The sequence below is a fragment of the Lepidochelys kempii genome, chromosome 9 (genome assembly GCF_965140265.1).
Source record: "Lepidochelys kempii isolate rLepKem1 chromosome 9, rLepKem1.hap2, whole genome shotgun sequence".
NCBI lineage: Eukaryota > Metazoa > Chordata > Testudines > Cheloniidae > Lepidochelys > Lepidochelys kempii.
The window spans coordinates 101,874,212-101,892,324 of record NC_133264.1 but is presented as its reverse complement, the minus strand read 5'-3'; the positions used below and the strand labels follow the sequence as shown (position 1 = coordinate 101,892,324).

Below are 18,113 nucleotides of genomic sequence, written 5' to 3'. Positions count from 1 at the left end.
ATAAGGACAAATGCAAAGTACTCGACTTAGGAAGGAACAATCAGTTGCACACATACAAAATGGGAAATGACGGCCTAGGAAGGAGTACTGCAGAAAGGGATCTGGGGGTCATAGTGGATCACAAGCTAAATATGAGTCAATAGTGTAACACTGTTGCAAAAAAAGCGAACATCATTCTGGGATGTATTAGCAGGACTGTTGTAAGCAAGACACGAGAAGTAATTCTTACACTCTACTCCGCACTGATTAGGCCTCAACTGGAGTATTGTGTCCAGTTCTGGGCACCACATTTCAGGAAAGATGTGGTGAAATTGGAGAAAGTCCAGAGAAGAGCAACAAAGATGATTAAAGGTCTAGAAAACATGACCTATGAAGGAAGATTGAAAGAACTGAGTTTGTTTAGTCTGGAAAAGAGAAGACTGAGCGGGGACATGATAACAATTTTCAAGTACATAAAAGGTTGTTACAAGGAGGAGGGAGGTGAATTGTTTTTCTTAACCTCTGAGGCTAGGACAAGAAGCAATGGGCTTAAATTGCAGCAAGGGCAGTTTAGGTTGGACATTAGGAAAAACTTTGGTCAGAGTGGTTAAGCACTGGAATAAATTGCCTAGGGAGGTGGTGGAATCTCCATCATTGGGGATTTTTAAGAGCAGATTGGACAAACACCTGTCAGGGATGGTCTAGATAATACTCAGTCCTGCCTTGAGTGCAGGGGACTGGACTAGATGACCTCTCGAGCTCCCTTCCAGTTCTATGATTTTATGTAGCACAAGTACATACAGATGTTTCTTGGTGCAGTTTGGAGGTGTACTGGCTAGATATTGTGCAGCTGGCTCAGATGGCATGTTAGTGGCAGCTCGGGAGGCTCAAGGGGAAGGGTCCTGATGACAAGGTTGGAGGGCCAGGAGTGAGAATTGGGCAGGGAGCACCCTCAAGGAAAGAGAGAGAAGCAGGAGTCAAGGCTACCTTCATCCCCTGGAGCATATGACAGGGGATGAGTGAGTTGAACCGCTTCATGCACTAGCTAAATGCTACGGGGTCACCTAGCCCCTCCAATCGTAGTCCAGGAGGTCTCCTGGTCTGGTGGTACCAGCCAGGACCAACCTCTGACACACCATTGGGACTCCACCACCTACACATGGAGATGGGGTATGGAAGGTATATAGTGAGTAAGGCAGTGCATTGCAGGAAGAGAAAGAATGGTCTTGTGGTTAATGCAATTGAATGGTCTTCCTCAAAAGAAAAAAAGACTGTTACATTTTAACCAAATTCTACAGTATTTTATGAAGTCTGTAGCATTGTTTTATTATAGCATAGCAACTATTCATGCAGCCCTTATCTGGCAGCCTTAAACTCCAAAGTACAGTGGAGCTTGTTGGTATGTTACAAAGAAAATGCCGCTGGGCTCCACTCCAGGGCATGGAGAAGGCAATGGTCTTATTTACTGCCTGGGCCAGGGCCTCACTCATATGCTGGGCACTACTGCAGCTTTCCTTAGAGGGCTTGCGGGTCCGGGGTTCGCTTCACAAGGTGTTATTTCTATAGTGCAGCAATGAATTAGAGCCACACGTGTTCTCCAGAGAGCAGTTAAAAGAGAATTCTCATTCGACTACACTAATCCCCAGTGTAACTCCATTGACGTCAGTGGTATTACATTGTATCTCAATTTGGCCCATCTCTCCATTAAAAACAAAGGCGCATCTCCTGAACGCAGTGTGTTATCTCTGAGTGTGCCAGCTTGGTAATGCTGCGATACCTCCACTCTCATGTTTAATTTGATGCAGAATTCCACTTGAAAATAATCCATTCAGCACCTGCAGCTGCTGGGATGAGCAGTGGCTTCTGTGTCTTGTTCAGAGATGCTCTCTACATCTTTGGTCAAGCAGAATGCTGCAAGTCAGACTAATACTCAAACTGTGATAGCAGCCAAAATCTACATGTAGTAATCTTCTGTTGAATTGGTTTGAATTTAACATCTGAAGTTCCTATATATTTTCTACGTGCTGTGAGGTTACCAGCGAGATACTAACTGCACTGGAGAATACCCAATGGCTTTCAGAAGGAAACAACCAGTATTTTCATTTCACTCTGCAAAGACTGGTGTTCGGTTACCACTGTGACACTAGTGCCGCACACATGATGACACACACTGCAGTCCCTGCAGGTTGTTTTACTCAATACTGGAAGTGGCTTGGCAGAAATAACTACCTATAATAAAGCTATTACTCCAGGCCCTGAGTGGGACCAGCCATTTATTTTATGTTACCAAACAACTCACTTCTAATGACATGCAAAGCCAGGCAATTAGAAGCCATTAAAAAACCAGTGTCTTCTAGCCACAACCATGCCGTCCCTACTTCCATGTCGTGTTCTGGAATGTAGGGAACCACTGACTTTACAATGGTAGCTGCTGTATGGGGTTGGATAGCAAACTCCTTCATGCTTCTCCTGGAGGATATGTCCTCAAAGCTCAAGAGAAGTGTGTGAGTGGGGTAGTTGCTGTAAAATCCTCGCTCAGGCCCAAGTACTGTTCTCTCACCAATACTGTAGAGTTTTCCTGTCTCCAGGCTGTCTGGACAGACAGTTGGGTTTGTCTGCGCTGGAATTCTTTGTTGTGTCTTGACACGTGAATTTACAAGATTATAAATCCTATTATAGAAACACTAAACAAACCTTGGTGACTAGTTGTTTCACCCTAAACTGCTAAAGGCCTGTATAGTGTCTGCACTATAATTTACAATAAGGTTGTGTAACATATCAAAACATGACTAAAAATTCAAGTGCAGACAAGCCCTTCGAGAGTTGCATAGGAGTATACTATGACTCTGGTGGGTTCTTACATATCCACATCCAATGCAGAGCTAACAGTGTTAAAATTCCCCATCTTTTGGAGCCATCATCCAAGGATTATGAAAAGAAAAGGAGTACTTGTGGCACCTTAGAGACTAACCAATTTATTTGAGCATGAGCTTTCGTGAGCTACAGCTCACTTCATCGGATGCATACCGTGGAAACTGCAGCAGACTTTATATACACACAGAGAATATGAAACAATACCTCCTCCCACCCCACTGTCCTGCTGGTAATAGCTTATCTAAAGTGATCATCAAGTTGGGCCATTTCCAGCACAAATCTTGATGATCACTTTAGATAAGCTATTACCAGCAGGACAGTGGGGTGGGAGGAGGTATTGTTTCATATTCTCTGTGTGTATATAAAGTCTGCTGCAGTTTCCACGGTATGCATCCGATGAAGTGAGCTGTAGCTCACGAAAGCTCATGCTCAAATAAATTGGTTAGTCTCTAAGGTGCCACAAGTACTCCTTTTCTTTTTGCGAATACAGACTAACACGGCTGTTACTCTGAAACCAAGGATTATGAAGGTTTTACTATTAATAATTGAGGGAAGAAATAGAAAAGGCCCTGTGATCCCAGCCAGTATTTAATAATTTTAAAGTTAGAATTCTTTTCCAAATACTGTATCTAATACCTGTCACCTTTCTGGTGGGAATTATCTTTCTGAAGGTGGTACAAGGTTGAAAAACCAGATGACCCCCATCTCCTGCACCATGCTTTGCCCTTGTATAAAATCTGCTAGTAATTCTCCATGGACGAAGAGTTCTGGAGCATGCCAACTTCTGGTAGGGGGAAGGTAAGTCCATATACCTTAGATTCCTGAGGTGCAAAGTATTACTATATAGCACCTTCCCACTCTCCCAAGGATCTCAAGGTTCTCTACAAACATTGCAGTATTGCAAAGCTGAATGTGAAATGTCAGATATTTCATACTCGAAAGAACACGGGACCAATTCTGCCTTCATGCACACTGCAACCCCCTGGGTCAATAGGGTTGCAGAAGGTGTAAGTGGGGGGGAGAACTTGGCTGCTGACAACTGGAACATCCAAAGTACCATCTAAATATTAGAAACAAGCAACTGCAGAAGCATTGTCAGCAATGATGGCTAGATTCAGATCTTCGCTGTATAAAAATAACTGCCCCAGATACATCCTTTTGCTTTACACTAGTGAGCTCAATATGGCAATTTAAAAAGAATGCCATTAAAGATGGCAGAGCTTGTTTCCCAAGAGCCTGCATATCAGAAAAGCAGCAGTCACTTAAAGCAGAGAAAGCCTGTCAGCCCAAGCATTCCTCTGACCTTGAGAAAATCTGTTTGCTCAGTAGGGGAGCCTATCAAATGTGCTAAGCAGCAGAGTGAAGTAATCTTTTTTGCATGTGTTTCATTCTTTATTTTAACATTATCTTGTACATTCTGATTGATCAAGCAAAAGTGACAGTCCCCTCCAATCTGTCATATTGACTTTTGTAATTCACTGGTTTGCTGTTTGCATAAGTGAATTCTCAGCGTGGAAGGTCATGTGTGCCTTTGATTGCTTCACCTTGTTTGGTTGCCTGGGAGAGCCAGGCTACGAGTTATTTGTCTTAGGCCAATGAGAGCATCTTCAGGGTGTTCACAATCAGCTGATGCCATAATCATCGAGGCTGGTATCCACTGACACAGAAGATGATGTTGAAAATAAATAATCTCTACAGACTTTATAAAACCTTAGGCCAGTGTTTTTCAAAGTATGACGCTGGCTTCCTTGAGGAGACTAAACTAGTTCACACTTCACCTAGAAGTGTGAACTAGTGGCTAGAGTAGGGGACTGAGAACTGGGACTCCTGAGTTCTGTTCTTTGGTCTGGTCTGCTGTGAAACAGAGGACAAGTGGCATAATCACTCCATGTCTCCCTCTGTGTAAATTAGAGGTGAAGACACTTGCCTTCCAGACAGGGGCTTAATGGTGAGGTTTAATGAATCAATGTTTGCAAGCCACTTTGGGCTGTTTAGGTGAAATATGATATAAAATGCTAAGTATTATTGTTTTAGCCTTTCCATGGATTTGATCAAGCCGCAGGCAGATGGCCATATGAGGAGGGGAAGGAACCTTCTGTTCCCGGTATTCTCATGTCCCAAGCAGAGCTCAGTAATGAACTCTTAATACTTGGGAGATACTATCTGCTTTGCTTAGCAAGAGGTGGAAATGCCCCGACATAGGAGATCCTAGCAGGGCCTTCTCTGCATTCTATGGGCACTAAAACCGACCCTCAAAGTACTTATTTCAACATTTTCCTCCTGGATTATTTCCCTGTGTTGCAGTGGAGCCCAGCAGCCTCCCTGAGGCTGGGAACACTTTGTGCCGAATGCTGGATGAACACGTCCCAGAGAGCTAATGGAGAGGAGATGGAATGAATGGATGTTGCACGGGGTAGGGGGAAGACGGAAGCCAAGGTGATGATGAGGAGATCCTGTGGTTCCTTCGGCCAACGACGTGCCTGATTTGATGAGACTGATCATTCTCTGTCCTTTTACCCCTCTGCCAATGTACAGTTACACAAAATTACCGCTTTCCCAGAGAGACTGTACTAATCATTTACTCATGACCCCTGTCCTGCAGCCTTCTGCCAGGTGCCCTCCTCATGGCAGCTGTGGAGCAGAGAGCAACAGTGGTAGGGTGACCATATTTCCCAAAGGGAAAATGGGACACTTCCAGCCCCTCGCTCGAGGCTCCCCCCTGCTAGACTGTTGCCTGTGGCTAGAACCCTGTGGGGAGGGAACCCTCAGGAGGCTGTCGGGGCCCCTCGCTGGAACCCTGCGGGGTGGGGGAAGCTCAGGAGGCTGTCGGGGCCCCTCGCTGGAACCCTGCGGGGTGGGGGCGGCTCAGGAGGCTGTCGGGGCCCCTCGCTGGAACCCTGCAGCGGGGGGGGGGGTCTCAGGAGGCTGTCGGGGCCCCTCGCTGGAACCCTGCAGCCGGGGGGGGTCTCAGGAGGCTGTCGGGGCCCCTTGCTGGAACCCTGCAGCGGGGGGGGGGCCTCAGGAGGCTGTCGGGGCCCCTCGCTGGAACCCTGCCGGGGGGGGCCTCAGGAGGCTGTCGGGGCCCCTCGCTGGAACCCTGCCGGGGGGGGCCTCAGGAGGCTGTCGGGGCCCCTCGCTGGAACCCTGTTGGGGGGCCTCAGGAGGCTGTCGGGGCCCCTCGCTGGAACCCTGTGGGGGGGCCTCAGGAGGCTGTCGGGGCCCCTCGCTGGAACCCTGTTGCGCCCCCCCCATGCTGGAACGCTGCTTCCCCTCCCAGCTCTCTGCCTCCCCCGCTGTGGTGTGGAGGGCGGGCATCTCCACTTGCCCCTCCATGTTCCTCTGCACCGCGCCCCAATTTTTGACAGAAGTGGGCGTTTGTCCCGTTTGCTCTTGCCTGCTGATCAAGTCAGCCAGAGCAAACAGGAGACATACCTCCTTTTGAGAAAAAAATCGGGACAGGGCTTAAGAAAAGGATTGTCCTGGCCAAAACGGGACGGATGGTCACTCTAAACAGGGAGGGGCCAGATTACGTTTCAGCGAAGGTGGTCTTGGGGGAGCACAGGGACTGGCTGGCTGGCCGGCCAGTGTTCCCCTGTCTCTTTTAGCAGCCGCAGAAGGGGGGGGGTGTTGGTCAGAGGGGAGAGCTGGCGGCACCTGCAGAACGGCCTGTTTCTTTTTTTCTCCTGTATCCTCCTGTTTCTGAAGGAATGTTTTGAACAATTTTTTTTCAAAAGCTTGGTTTAGCCTGTGCCAAAATTCCAGGGATCCCAAAAAGTCTGCACCTTTCTCTTCTGCGTGGAGCTAAATCGACTGTTGCGTGGCCACACAGCTTACGGGGATCTTAGTTTATGGGGGAAAATGTTGACAGGTTTCTTTTATAAAGTTGTGTGTTGTTATGTTTCCAATAGTTGCTATAACCAGAAAATAATTTACAAAGCAAGGGAGCCTTGTGCACTGAAGAGACAGGAATAGTGCTAGAGCTGACCAGTTAAACAGTCTTCAATTTTAAATGCCTCGATAAGCACAATAAACCTTGCTGAGATCGTCTTTACCTTTCTGCATCATAATAGGAAACTGAGATTTAGTCTCTAACCCTATAAAGAAAATTCTTTCACAGCCTGCTAGGAATAGGACAAGCAGGTCTTTGTGTTACAAAGCAAAAATTTCCAACACTTTTTTTTAATAGTGCAGAGAAATAGTTGTCACTTTAGTGCTGAACTATGTTTCCTCTGAAACATAAACCCCATTCTGGGCACAAAGCTGATTAGTTCAGAAGAGACTGGTGGTTTGTTTTGTTTTTAACAGAAGACAAAGCTTATCCCAGGAGTTGTGCATCTGGATGGCAAGTCGGCAGTACAGTCAGCACCAGGAGAGAGGCAGCTAGAAGAACCACTAGTAGGAATAAAACCATTCTGACGTCACGAGGAAATTGTAACATTCAGGAGAAAAGGAAATGCCTGGAGCGTATGTGCAATACTGCAAGGCCAGCCACCACGCTCCTGTGGGGGGAACATTCTGTTCTCAGCATCCCCAGCTCTGAATAGGCTGTTGGAATGGGTGATTGTGTCCTCCTGGCAACTGAACGTGCTGCTGAATAAGCAGCAGAAAGTGCTTCCAGGAAAGGCCCCTGGAATAAGAGGAGTCTCTGCCACAGCATCTCTGGGTGTGCGCTAGTTAAATTGAACCAGCAATGACATCTGGCTCTGCCATGACAGCTGCATTCTCTCTGCTGGTAGCAGCACAGTTCTGGCAGCTCCTCTGGCCTTGGGGTCTGACTAGTTTGACAGGAACAGGACTCCTGGTGGTGGTGGTGGTGGGGAGGGGGGTAGCTCTGTACGTATTGAAGTTTGTTTTCTGCGGCCTGCCCCTGGAAAGCCAAGGAGGCTCCTCTGCAGAGGGGCCTGTGATGCCGGGCTCAGGTGCAGCCTGTGGCTGAGACACACACACTGGGTTCTCTCGTGGAGTCTTGTCTTTGGGTCTGTCTTATTCTCTCTTTGACTGAGGGTTTGTATAAGGCCAGGTTCTCAGTCCCATTCCAGCTACTTGGTGCCACTGTGGCAAAGTGCCCTATAGCTGGCGTAATCAGCTCTCTCGAGATTCCCCTGGCCTAGGGGAATCCCCAGGGGCATAGAACTGCTTGGGTCTGCTCTGTTCTCTGCATAGCCTTGCTATCACCATTCGCGATGTTCTCCTTAGATGCCTTTCCTGCCCTGGTTTAATTAAATCAGGTTTTAAATCCATTTACCTAAATGGTGCTCTTTTCTAGCACAGACAAATCCATAGACACCAGTAGCATACAGAACTTAGAACAGGGTCCTGTAACCTCAGGCAGCTCCCTGAGCTACGCTCAGGGCCATTTCACCCCCAGAGCAGCCCAGAATCAGTATGGGGAAAGTTGTGTAGACACCTTTGTATCCCAGTAAAAAGGAGAGGATAGAAGTTGATCAAGTACAGGTAGGAATGACGAGAAACAGTCAAATGAAAAAGCGTCACATCAGTTACATCATGTGAAGGCAGACCTCTGAGAAGTGACAAATGGTGTAAGTGCTTGTATACAAATGCTAGAAGTCTAAATCCCACACAGCTCTAGTGTTGTGCTGCTCTATGCCTGCCGAGGCTCCAGCCCAAAGTTTTTGAAACAACAATGCATAGCGTAAAGCAAGGGTTGTTCCTGTCTGACCTTGCTGATCAGGGAACTCTGCATTCGAGAGCCTACATTCAGCTAGCCAACGGCTGTCTAGGATCCTGGGGAAACGGCTTTCTTGAATAAGTGTGGAGATAAAGTCCAGTGTCCGATTCAATGTAGTGATGCTGCTGCTCTGAGCAACCTTGCCTCATTTGGGAGTGTTTTGCAGTTAGGCAAATGGTGGGACTAAGACTAAATTAACACCGATACATTCAATGCCTCATCTCCACATGGTGGTATTAACGTTTACGTTGGTGTCATTAGAAAAATTGCCCATTGTCTTCAGCATTGTGCATTTTGAGTTATGAATGAGTGTCAAGACAGACAAGTCATGATCCTGCAACCCTCATCCACATAAGCAGTCACAAGGATGAGGGGAAAACTTGGATGGGATGTCTGTAATGGGACTCTTTGTAGGACTAAGGTGAGCAGGATTTGGCCACTAGCACAATAAAGACAAAGTGGCCCAACTATTCAGGGATGAAATGCCCCAGGAAATACTATGTAGTCTGTTTTTATAGTTAAAAGCTTTTCTCAGGATTCATGCTGCTTAAAACTCCTATGTAATTTTTATTTTTCATTTCTCATGGGTAGGTGATTTTATGCATTCCTAATCCATCTATTGTAGAAGGTGTAATTCTTCATTTCTTTCTAGAAACGAATTATCTGTTCTCCTATTCTGATAATAGCAAAGATTAATTAGTATTAGTGCAAATATCCATGGCTGTATATAGGATGTTGTCAAGACATAATGCTTGCCTACGTACAGTTTCTCAATTACAGCATGTAATCAAGTGATTGTCTGAAACGCTTTAAGATCTTCAATCTCTTGAGATGTTCTATAGAAATAAATTATGGCGACGGTTCTTTTATCTTTGTTTTTCAGCCAAAAGAGGGCAGAGAGCCAATAAGCTGCATTCTTTCCAGAGACCACTTGGACTATTGTGTATGTATCCAAGCACCCTGATACTCCAAAAGATGTTGGTGGTAACGTAACAGCTGCCATCCTGGCTGACATCAGGGATTGAACCAGGGGCCTCCAGAACTGAAAGCATGAGCTAAAAAGCCATCCTTGTGAGATGGGGCTGTAGCAGACTAGTGGGTTATCATAATACTTAGCACCAACTAGCGGGTTATGATAATACTTAGCACTCTGTAGGTGAACAGTGTTTTACAGGCGTTAATATTTACCCAGCTAAGATGCTGGCAAATCAGAGGGAGTTCAATTATTATTATTGGGAAATGACTTTTTCCATGAGACTCAGGCTGTCCAGGGGTCTGTCAGCAACAAGGAAGAATTTTGTGCTGAAGCCCCAGAGGGAAAGAGTAAGGTCACAGGAACTGTTGAGGAAATGGGAGTGTGTCCCTTTAATTCCTCTGCAGCCGTGGAAAACAGTCTGCTACCAGGGGGAGGGTGTGGTTGAGAGCAGTTCCTGCGGCCTGGTGGCTAAAGGCAGTTTTTCCTCCAGAGCAGAAGGGAATGTTTTGTCTGTCTGTGAGAAGACTGTCCAGGTTGCTGGCTGCCCGCAGGTTGCAGATATGTGAGGGACAGACCTCACTGTAGAATGCATAGGAAGATGTGTCCTAGAGGGAAGCCCAGAGGAGGGGGATGGAATCCTAGAGACTGCTGCAGGTTTCATGGGCTCTGTAGCAGGAGGCAAACCCAATTCAAAGAGGGAGGAAGATGTAGTGCCGACCAGTGAAAGGACTGCTCTGACTGTTAGTTGTGAGCCCACAGCTGAACAGGGGATAGATCCCATGTTGGAGAGCACAGATGTGTGTGCCTTGGAGGGGGGCCCAGAGAGGGAAGTTAAGAAGAAATGGGGTGGGGGGGAGAGGGGAGGTTTACAGGAATGTCTCCTCACTGATTACAGGGGAGGGTTTGCCCAGGAGAAATTTGCTGGATCCGCATCTGTGCTCCCAGGCATCCCACCTGAAGTTCAGGTTATAAGAGGGAACTCTGTGTCACTGACCTCCCTGAGGGGAGCAGTCATACAACAGACCTCTTGGGAACAGAGAGAGGCAATCCCTTAGAGCAGGGGTCGGCAACCTTTGAAAAGTGGCGTGCCAAGTCTTCACTAATTTAAGGTTTCCCGTGCCAGTAATAAATTGTACATTTACAGAAGCCCCCCGACGGAACCCCAGACTGGCAGCAGGCTGAGCGGGGCCGGCGGCCAGGACCCCGGCTGGCAGGGGGCCAGGCGGCTGGAACCCCAGACCAGCAGCAAGGTGAGCGGGGCTGGCGGCTGGTATCCCAGGCTGAGCAGGGCTGATGGCTGGGACCCCGGCTGGTAAGGGCCGGCAGCCGGAACCCCAGACCATCAGTGGGCTGAGCGGGGTGGTGGACAGAACCGGAGACCGGTGGCGCGCTGAGCCGGCTCCTGCAAGCTGGGGTCCCGGCTGCCGGCCCCGCTCAGACTGCTGCCGGCCGGGGGTTCCGTTCACCCAGGCAGGCAGTGGGCTGAGTGGGGCCGGGAGCCGGGACCCTGGCTGGCAGCCGCGTGCCAGTAAAAATCGGCTCTTGTGCCACCTTTGGCATGCGTGGCGCAGGTTGCCAACCCCTGGCTTAGAGCTTGGCACAGCAGAAAAAGCATAAGAAACCTAGACTGCAAAATGTTGTTCCTGCTGTACTTGTGCAAACTAACTCTGTCTCTTTAAGGCAGGATGAGAGTCTTTCTAATGACTTGGGCGTCCCCCACGTTGAGGGAGGGAGCGAATTTAAATGAGCATATGCTGCAGAGTTCTCTGTGCAGCGCAAGATGATACAATTTTGGGTTTACACTCCAGAGGGGGTGTGCACTTGCGTGCTGGGCAATTCCCTAGCTGAAGCCTTCCCATTCAGTGCTGATTTCAGTGTCTTTGTCTTTCTGCAGCTGGGTGTGTCCCTACCTGTGTGTGTGCTGGAGGGGGCTGGAGGCCTGGCTCAGCAGGACAGGGTGAGGGAGCCCAGGCTGGTGGAACAGGTGGGCTCAGTGGTACCCCAGTACGTCAGGTGGCACACCAGGGGAGGGGGGGTAACCCGTCACCCCAGGGACCATTCCTAACGTTGCGATCAGTTAGGCTGTGGAGGGGGATTGACAGATGTCCCAGCACTTCATTCCTTTTAAAACTAGACTGGAGAAAGCACTTAACCATAGGTTGTAGGGCAGAGATGACACATAACTGTTGATAGTGTGTGTGGGGGACAATTTAAAGGTCCTGGTGGTATGAAGTGGGTTTCAGGGCAGAGCGTATAAACCTGGATAGAAATCTGGGGTGGCATGTGACCCTGTGTCCCCCCTCCCCACCCCACGCACATATCGCCTCTGATGTAGGGGAAAGTCCTATATGGGCAGGGAAATGATACAATGACACCATAGATCTTCCCTCTCTAATCTCTGTTATCCTATAATGGCTTCATACTATCTTGCAGATTCATAGCATTCATGACCAGGAGAGACCATTCTGATCCTGACCTCTGATGTAACCCAGGCCTAGGGTGACCAGATCGCAACTGTGAAAAAACGGGACAGGGGTGGGGGGTAATAGGCGCCTATATAAGAAAAAGTCCCAAAAAATGGGACTGTCCCTATAAAAATGGGACATCTGGTCACCCTACCCAGGCCAGAGAATTTCACCTGGTGATTCCTGCAGCAAACCCATAGCTTCTTGTGGAGCTAGAGAACCAGGTTTTGTTGGACCCAGTTCTGATGTGAAATGTACGGTTTTCTAGGGCAAACCCCTTTTCTAGTATGTGTGTCTTTTTTTCTCTATTCCAATTATGTATTTTGTAAGATCCTACCTGGATTCAGTTACTATCCATGTAGATGGTTTGCAAATTAAATGCAAATTGATGGCCTAAACCTCTTTTTAGGCAAAGTTTCCCCTTCTGCACACATTCCTTAAACTTGTAATAAACTAAGCAGAGGAGTGCTTGACAGAAATCTCCTGCTTAACTTAATGCACTACAATGTACTAGTATTCGGCTGGTGTGGGAAGAGGCGAATGGGCAATAAGTAATGCTCATACGGGAGAGCCACTGGAACCTGTGATGCCAGCACATGTGATATTTCTGATGTATCTGCCCATCAAACTGCTCAGATGAACTTGATTTGTATCTCACCTGCCAGGGGATTGGCATTAGAGAGGCCAAATATCAAAAGTCTAAAAGTTAGAATCAAGAGTCTCATTACTAGGGTGAATAGAATTGACATCAAGCCATCAACCTATTGTGTCTAGTCTTGGTTTTGTTTAGAGTTCTTTTCATGCTGCTTCTGTAGATGGCTTACGAACTTGAATATAGAAAATAAAGTGTGTGTGTGAGAGACCGAGATCCCTGTTCCTGACTGGCTAACAACTGTGCTCGTCCTAGGATTTGCGTTATCCCATCCTGGCCCTCTTGTTTGTCTCCTCCATCTGTCATGGCTTGTCTCTGAGACTCTCGGCAATTTGGGGCAGGGATTGTCATATATTATGGGTTGTTTCTTTTTTAAGAGCACTCAGTGCAGTGGGGCTCTGATCTCCTGGTTAACCTCCAGGTGTTACCGCAATACAAATGTTTAATAATTATAATTACACAGAGGCTTAATTGAGAGTGAGTATTTAAATTAAATGCTAGTTATTTGGGACCAGGGTGCTAAATCCTGATTAGGTTTTAGAAGTGAAGGGAAGATAAATATTCTCAGATCCAGTCTCTCAGTGTAACACTAGCAGGAGCTGGGGGTGGGTACGATTCTGTGCTTTGGGCGTGGGTTTTTGTAATGTTGTTGTGTGTTGATGAAAAGCAATGAACTGAGAAGATTAGAAACAAAGCCAGGAGCTGCACCCTGGCTGCTGATTGCTCTTCCACGTGTCAGCAGCATTCTCCTTTCCCTGACTTACCTCAGCATGGCCTGAGCAGCCAGCCTGAGGGACTCCTGTGAATTGGAGCCTGGCTTTAATTGGCTCCATGAGTGGGAGCCAAGGGAACCATGGCGGTCATATGCAGTGGGAACTATAAAGGACCCTCAAGACTTGTAGCTGGATTCTCCTGTCTGCTAAATCTGCTCTGCTTCACCAAGTGGACATACAATGGCCAGAGGTGGCTGGAGGAGAATCCCCCGTTCTGCTGACTGGTGGAATGACGGCAGAGGACACTCCGTGGTCCCAGTGTAGAGGGAAGGGTGTCCTGGGGGCATGGCAAAGGGGAGTGCTGATGCCTGGTCCACCACTGGCATGAGCCCCTCAGCAGGACTCACGCAGTTGAGAGTCCTTGCCTTTGCTGTGTTGTGTGTGTACAGTGGCACCTGCTACGCTCAGGTACAAACAATCGTACCCCAGGACAAATGTTTGGGGGGTGTCCAGACTGGCCTGGACGACGGTATTAAACCTGCTCAAGGGGAGAGGAGAGGTGGTTCGTGAAGGGTTCTGAGATTCTGCCTTGAGCAGAGCCCAGCACTGGGCTCAGGCACCACTGAGCTCCCACTTCAGAGAACACAGTGGTTTTATTTCTAAGCCACACACAAACCCCACTTGCATCAGGGGACGTCCTGCCTGAAGAAGTACTGTGGGGTTGGGTTGTTCCTTCCCTGGACACTTCAAACAGTGTGGCCTCCTTCCCTGCACCATTCACACCCCAGACCTGAGCTACCATAATACAGCTGATTCTGGGAAAGAAACTCCCCCGATATGAGTTCAAAGACAGGTTTAATTTCCTAGCAAATGGTTTTGATTTAAACCCCAGAGATCTTTTTCCTTTCTTTATGTGAAACTGTTTTCCAGATTCAAAGCCAGTATGACACTATTCTTTCATTTAGAAAAAAAAATCTTGGAAAGCAATCTAAGCAGTGTTGAGGGGCAAATATAATATCTGACACTATAATTTTATGTGAACCAGGCCATATTCTCATCCTTACTCTGGATGATTGTTTCAATGGTACCATAAATAATCACTGCTCCTGATTTCTCAGTGTGCTGAGAAACTGCTGAGATGACACTTGTAGAACAGAGCATTGGACAGTCACAAGCCCTGATTAGCTGGTGGCACTTCAAAGATGTTCCTTTTGTAATAGAAGGAGCAATAAAGCTCATTTAAGCAACAAGCTAGCCTCCAGCTACTACAATCTGTGCAGATGCCTTCAAACATTTCCCTAAAACAGTTAGTTGCATTCCGTGTGATTGTTTTTGCTGTTGAACTAAATCACTTGTCTGGGGAGACAGCTCTAAATTTGCTAATGCATTTCATTACTCTACTCCTGATACTGCCTTAAGGGCCATTTATATTGGGCTTCCGTGTGATTGTCATAATATCGAAAGCAAAATCTTGGAGGATACTAGATTTAAATTCCTACCTCACAAATACATCCCACTGAGAAACAATTTCCTTTGCTGGCTGCTGCTGGCTGCTAGGACAGAGGACGAATGATTATCTTGTGCAATATTTGAGCATGGACACTGCCAAGAGTAGCCTCCATCTGCGTTCTCCAAATGCAGACTAGGTATGTAGAAATTCAAGCCTAGAGCCCATGAGATGGCAAAATAATTCAGGACCGTGACTTCTTCTCCGTTAGTGCTGGGCACCAGGTGGATCTGGTCCTGATTTTGGCCTCTGGGCTCTACAATAATGCAAATAATTAGTAACAGAGTGTGATCTCATCTACACCACTGTATATCTGGAGTAAGGCTGGATTTACTGTGCTGTAAAAGAGATCAGAATCTGACCCTCAGACTTTAGAGTGAAAAATCATATGCTTCCTGGAGATTAAATGAATCCGAGATTGCCGATTGACTCTACACAGGTATGGCTGTACTCAGATCTTGAGCTGCGAGTAGGTGATAAATGTGGGGAGCAAGGGGCCATTCTTACAGCTGGTCTTCACACAGGAGTTGCAATGGTTTAATTTGGTTTAAATCCCAAATTAGTTAAAAAGGTGCTAACCCTTGTATGGACCTACTTATATCAGTATAAAAATGGCAATATCAGTTTAGCTTGCCAGGTGTAAATTTATAAACCAGGTGTAAATGAGTTTAACAGAGTCCACACACAGTTACAGCGGTTAAACTAAACCAGTTTAAAATTGCACCTCTATTTAAACCAGAGCGCTTTGTGTGTAGGCCAGGCCTGGGCAGCCTGTGGAACAAGGGGGCTCGGTCCATGCCTTTCAATTCTCCAATCGCTCCCCAGGATTAGCTGTGTAATCTCTATGGGCAACAGTTTAAAGATTGTGTTCAGTCTGTAACCCTTCTGCCAGGCCAAGTTGATAGCAGCAAGGGCCGGGTTCAATACACAGGGGTTCCCTCTCATTAAAGCAAATGCAAAACTGGCTCGAGCCCCCACCCAGTGACCTGGGAAAATCTTACACACCCCCTGGGCGCCTCAAGGAGGCAATACTTCCCCTCTCGCAAGCACAGAGTCTTGGTGTAGTAGAGAATCTTTAATAACATGAGGCAAACAACATCAGCATTAAATTGGGGAAACACCACAACTAGTGTTCATTAACCAAACCATGAACACTGACCCACCCCAGAAAATTTGGGCCACATCCTTTCCCTCAGGCTCTTGAGTCCCAGAACCCAAACGTCTCTTGAGTCCAGCAATCCACTAATCGCCCAAAGTCCAAAAAAAGTCCAGCCCCGGAGTTCAAAAGTTCACCTGCAGAGTGTTACTCCCCAATCTGGCTAAAATGTGCCTGGGTGTGGGGGAAAGAGGTAAGGGGCACCTTACGTGTCCTGAAGCTGACTGCCCCACAGGGCTCTGCTCCGCTCCACCACGACCGGCTCCGCTCTGCACAGCTCACCGTCTCACGACCGGCTCCGCTCAGCTCGCCGTCTCACGAACACACCGCTGTCTCACGACCGGCTCCAGACAGCTCGCCGTCTCACGAACACACCGCTGTCTCACGACCGGCTCCGCTCAGCTCGCCGTCTCACGAACACACCGCTGTCTCACGACCGGCTCCGCTCAGCTCGCCGTCTCACAAACACACTGCTGTCTCACGACCGGCTCCGCTCAGCTCGCCGTCTCACGAACACACTGCTGTCTCACGACCGGCTCCACTGCACACTAGAACTTCCGGCTCCCCCCTACTTGACACAGCGCTCAGTGATTTCAGCTCATAGTAGTGGGAGCCTTAGTGCTGGTGCACTATAAGGCTGAAGTGAATTCAGCACAATACCTGTAACAAAACTCTTAATAGACCCAAAATTAGCTCTGACATTCCACAGTGGAGAGAGACAGAGGTGCAATTGGTGCTTCAGGCCCTCACAAAAGGGGCCTACACCACCAGGCACTAATACCTGTCTCAAGTCTCTCTCAATTCACAGAGTTTTGGAACCCATGTCCCTTGCCTAGTGAGTGCTACTCAGTTGATGGTGAGTCCTCCATCATAACAAAAAGGCCAAGTACAGTTCCAAGCACAGTTCCCATAATCAGGGTACTAACAATTTATTCTTCCCGCCCCAATAACAGAGACACTGGGGATCCCACAGCAGCCAAAGTGACGATTTGGGCAGTTATGGCCTCATTCTAGGCAGGGTGGGTGTGCCTATGCAAATGAGATCAGCCCCTGAAGTTCTTTTCCACAACTTGCCACACCTCACCACCAGATGTCAGGGTGGAGCCCACCCTGTCTCTGCTTACAAGTCCTAGACCCACCGAACAGCAAGCATGATCAGGGGCTCATGGTCATGCTCAGGGCCGTAGTCTGGTACCTCACTGCATCGCTTTCATAGAATCGTAGAAATGTAGGCCGGAAAGGGAGCTGCAGAACTCCTCAACTCCAGCCCCCAGCATCACAGGGTTGTGAGAGAGAGAGACCTGCGCTGAAGTCATGTTTGACATCCCATCATCACAACATTATTCATTGGGCCCTACCAAATTCACAGTCCATTTTGGTCAATTTCATGGTCATAGGATTTTAAAAATCATAAATTTCATGATTTCAGCCGTTTAAATCTGAAATTTCACAGTGTTGTCATTGTCGGGGTCCTGACCCAAAACGGAACTGCGTGTGGGGAGGGTCGCAAGGGGGGGGGGGTGCAGCATTGCTGCCCTCACTTCTGTGCTGCTGCCTGCAGAGCTGGGCCCTCGGTCAGCAGCCGCCGCTCTCCGGCCGCCCAGCTCTGAAGGCAGCCATGCAGAAGTAAGGGTGGCAATACCATGACCCCCCCCAATTAATCTTGTAACCCCCCTGCAACTCCTTTTTGGGTCAGGCCCCCCCAGTTTGAGAAACACTGATCTCTCCCCATGAAATTTATATAGTATAGGGTAAAAGCACAAAAGACCAGATTTCACGGGGGGGAGACCAGATGTCACAGTCCGTGATGCATTTTTCATGGCCATGAATTCGGTAGGGCCCTAATTATTCAGTTTAACAGGAAAAACTGTCGCGACCCAAGCATTTTACAAAGGGAAAATGGTAGCTGCAGTTTATGAAGAAAGGGTTGAAGGTTGAGCCATCCTTGCCTATAGCACTGAATGACTGGCCTTGTAGCCTCTCACTCAGGGTGTGAAGTTATGTGCTGTTTGTATCATATGGGCATCAAAGGACAACTATATCACAGTGCACTAAAGTCCACTGCGAATTGCTAATTTCCTGGTGGGTAGAAACGACCTGGG

General features: G+C 47.9%; 1 protein-coding gene across 15 annotated transcripts in view; it reads left to right on the top strand.

Moving 5' to 3' along the window:
- The window catches only part of HTR2C (5-hydroxytryptamine receptor 2C), a 740,895-nt gene that overhangs the window by 22,886 nt on the left and 699,896 nt on the right, over positions 1-18,113 (top strand). For 13 of the 15 annotated variants that reach the window (XR_012160645.1, XR_012160644.1, XM_073358595.1 and 10 more), the window contains 4 exons: positions 3,525-3,651; positions 5,158-5,289; positions 9,426-9,485; positions 10,663-10,768. The gene's annotated coding sequence lies outside the window, so the exon portion shown is untranslated. Of the gene's footprint in view, positions 1-3,524; positions 3,652-5,157; positions 5,290-9,425; positions 9,486-10,662; positions 10,769-11,412; positions 15,725-18,113 lie in introns of those variants that run through there. The other 2 variants (XR_012160643.1, XM_073358596.1) reach the window with 2 other exon arrangements.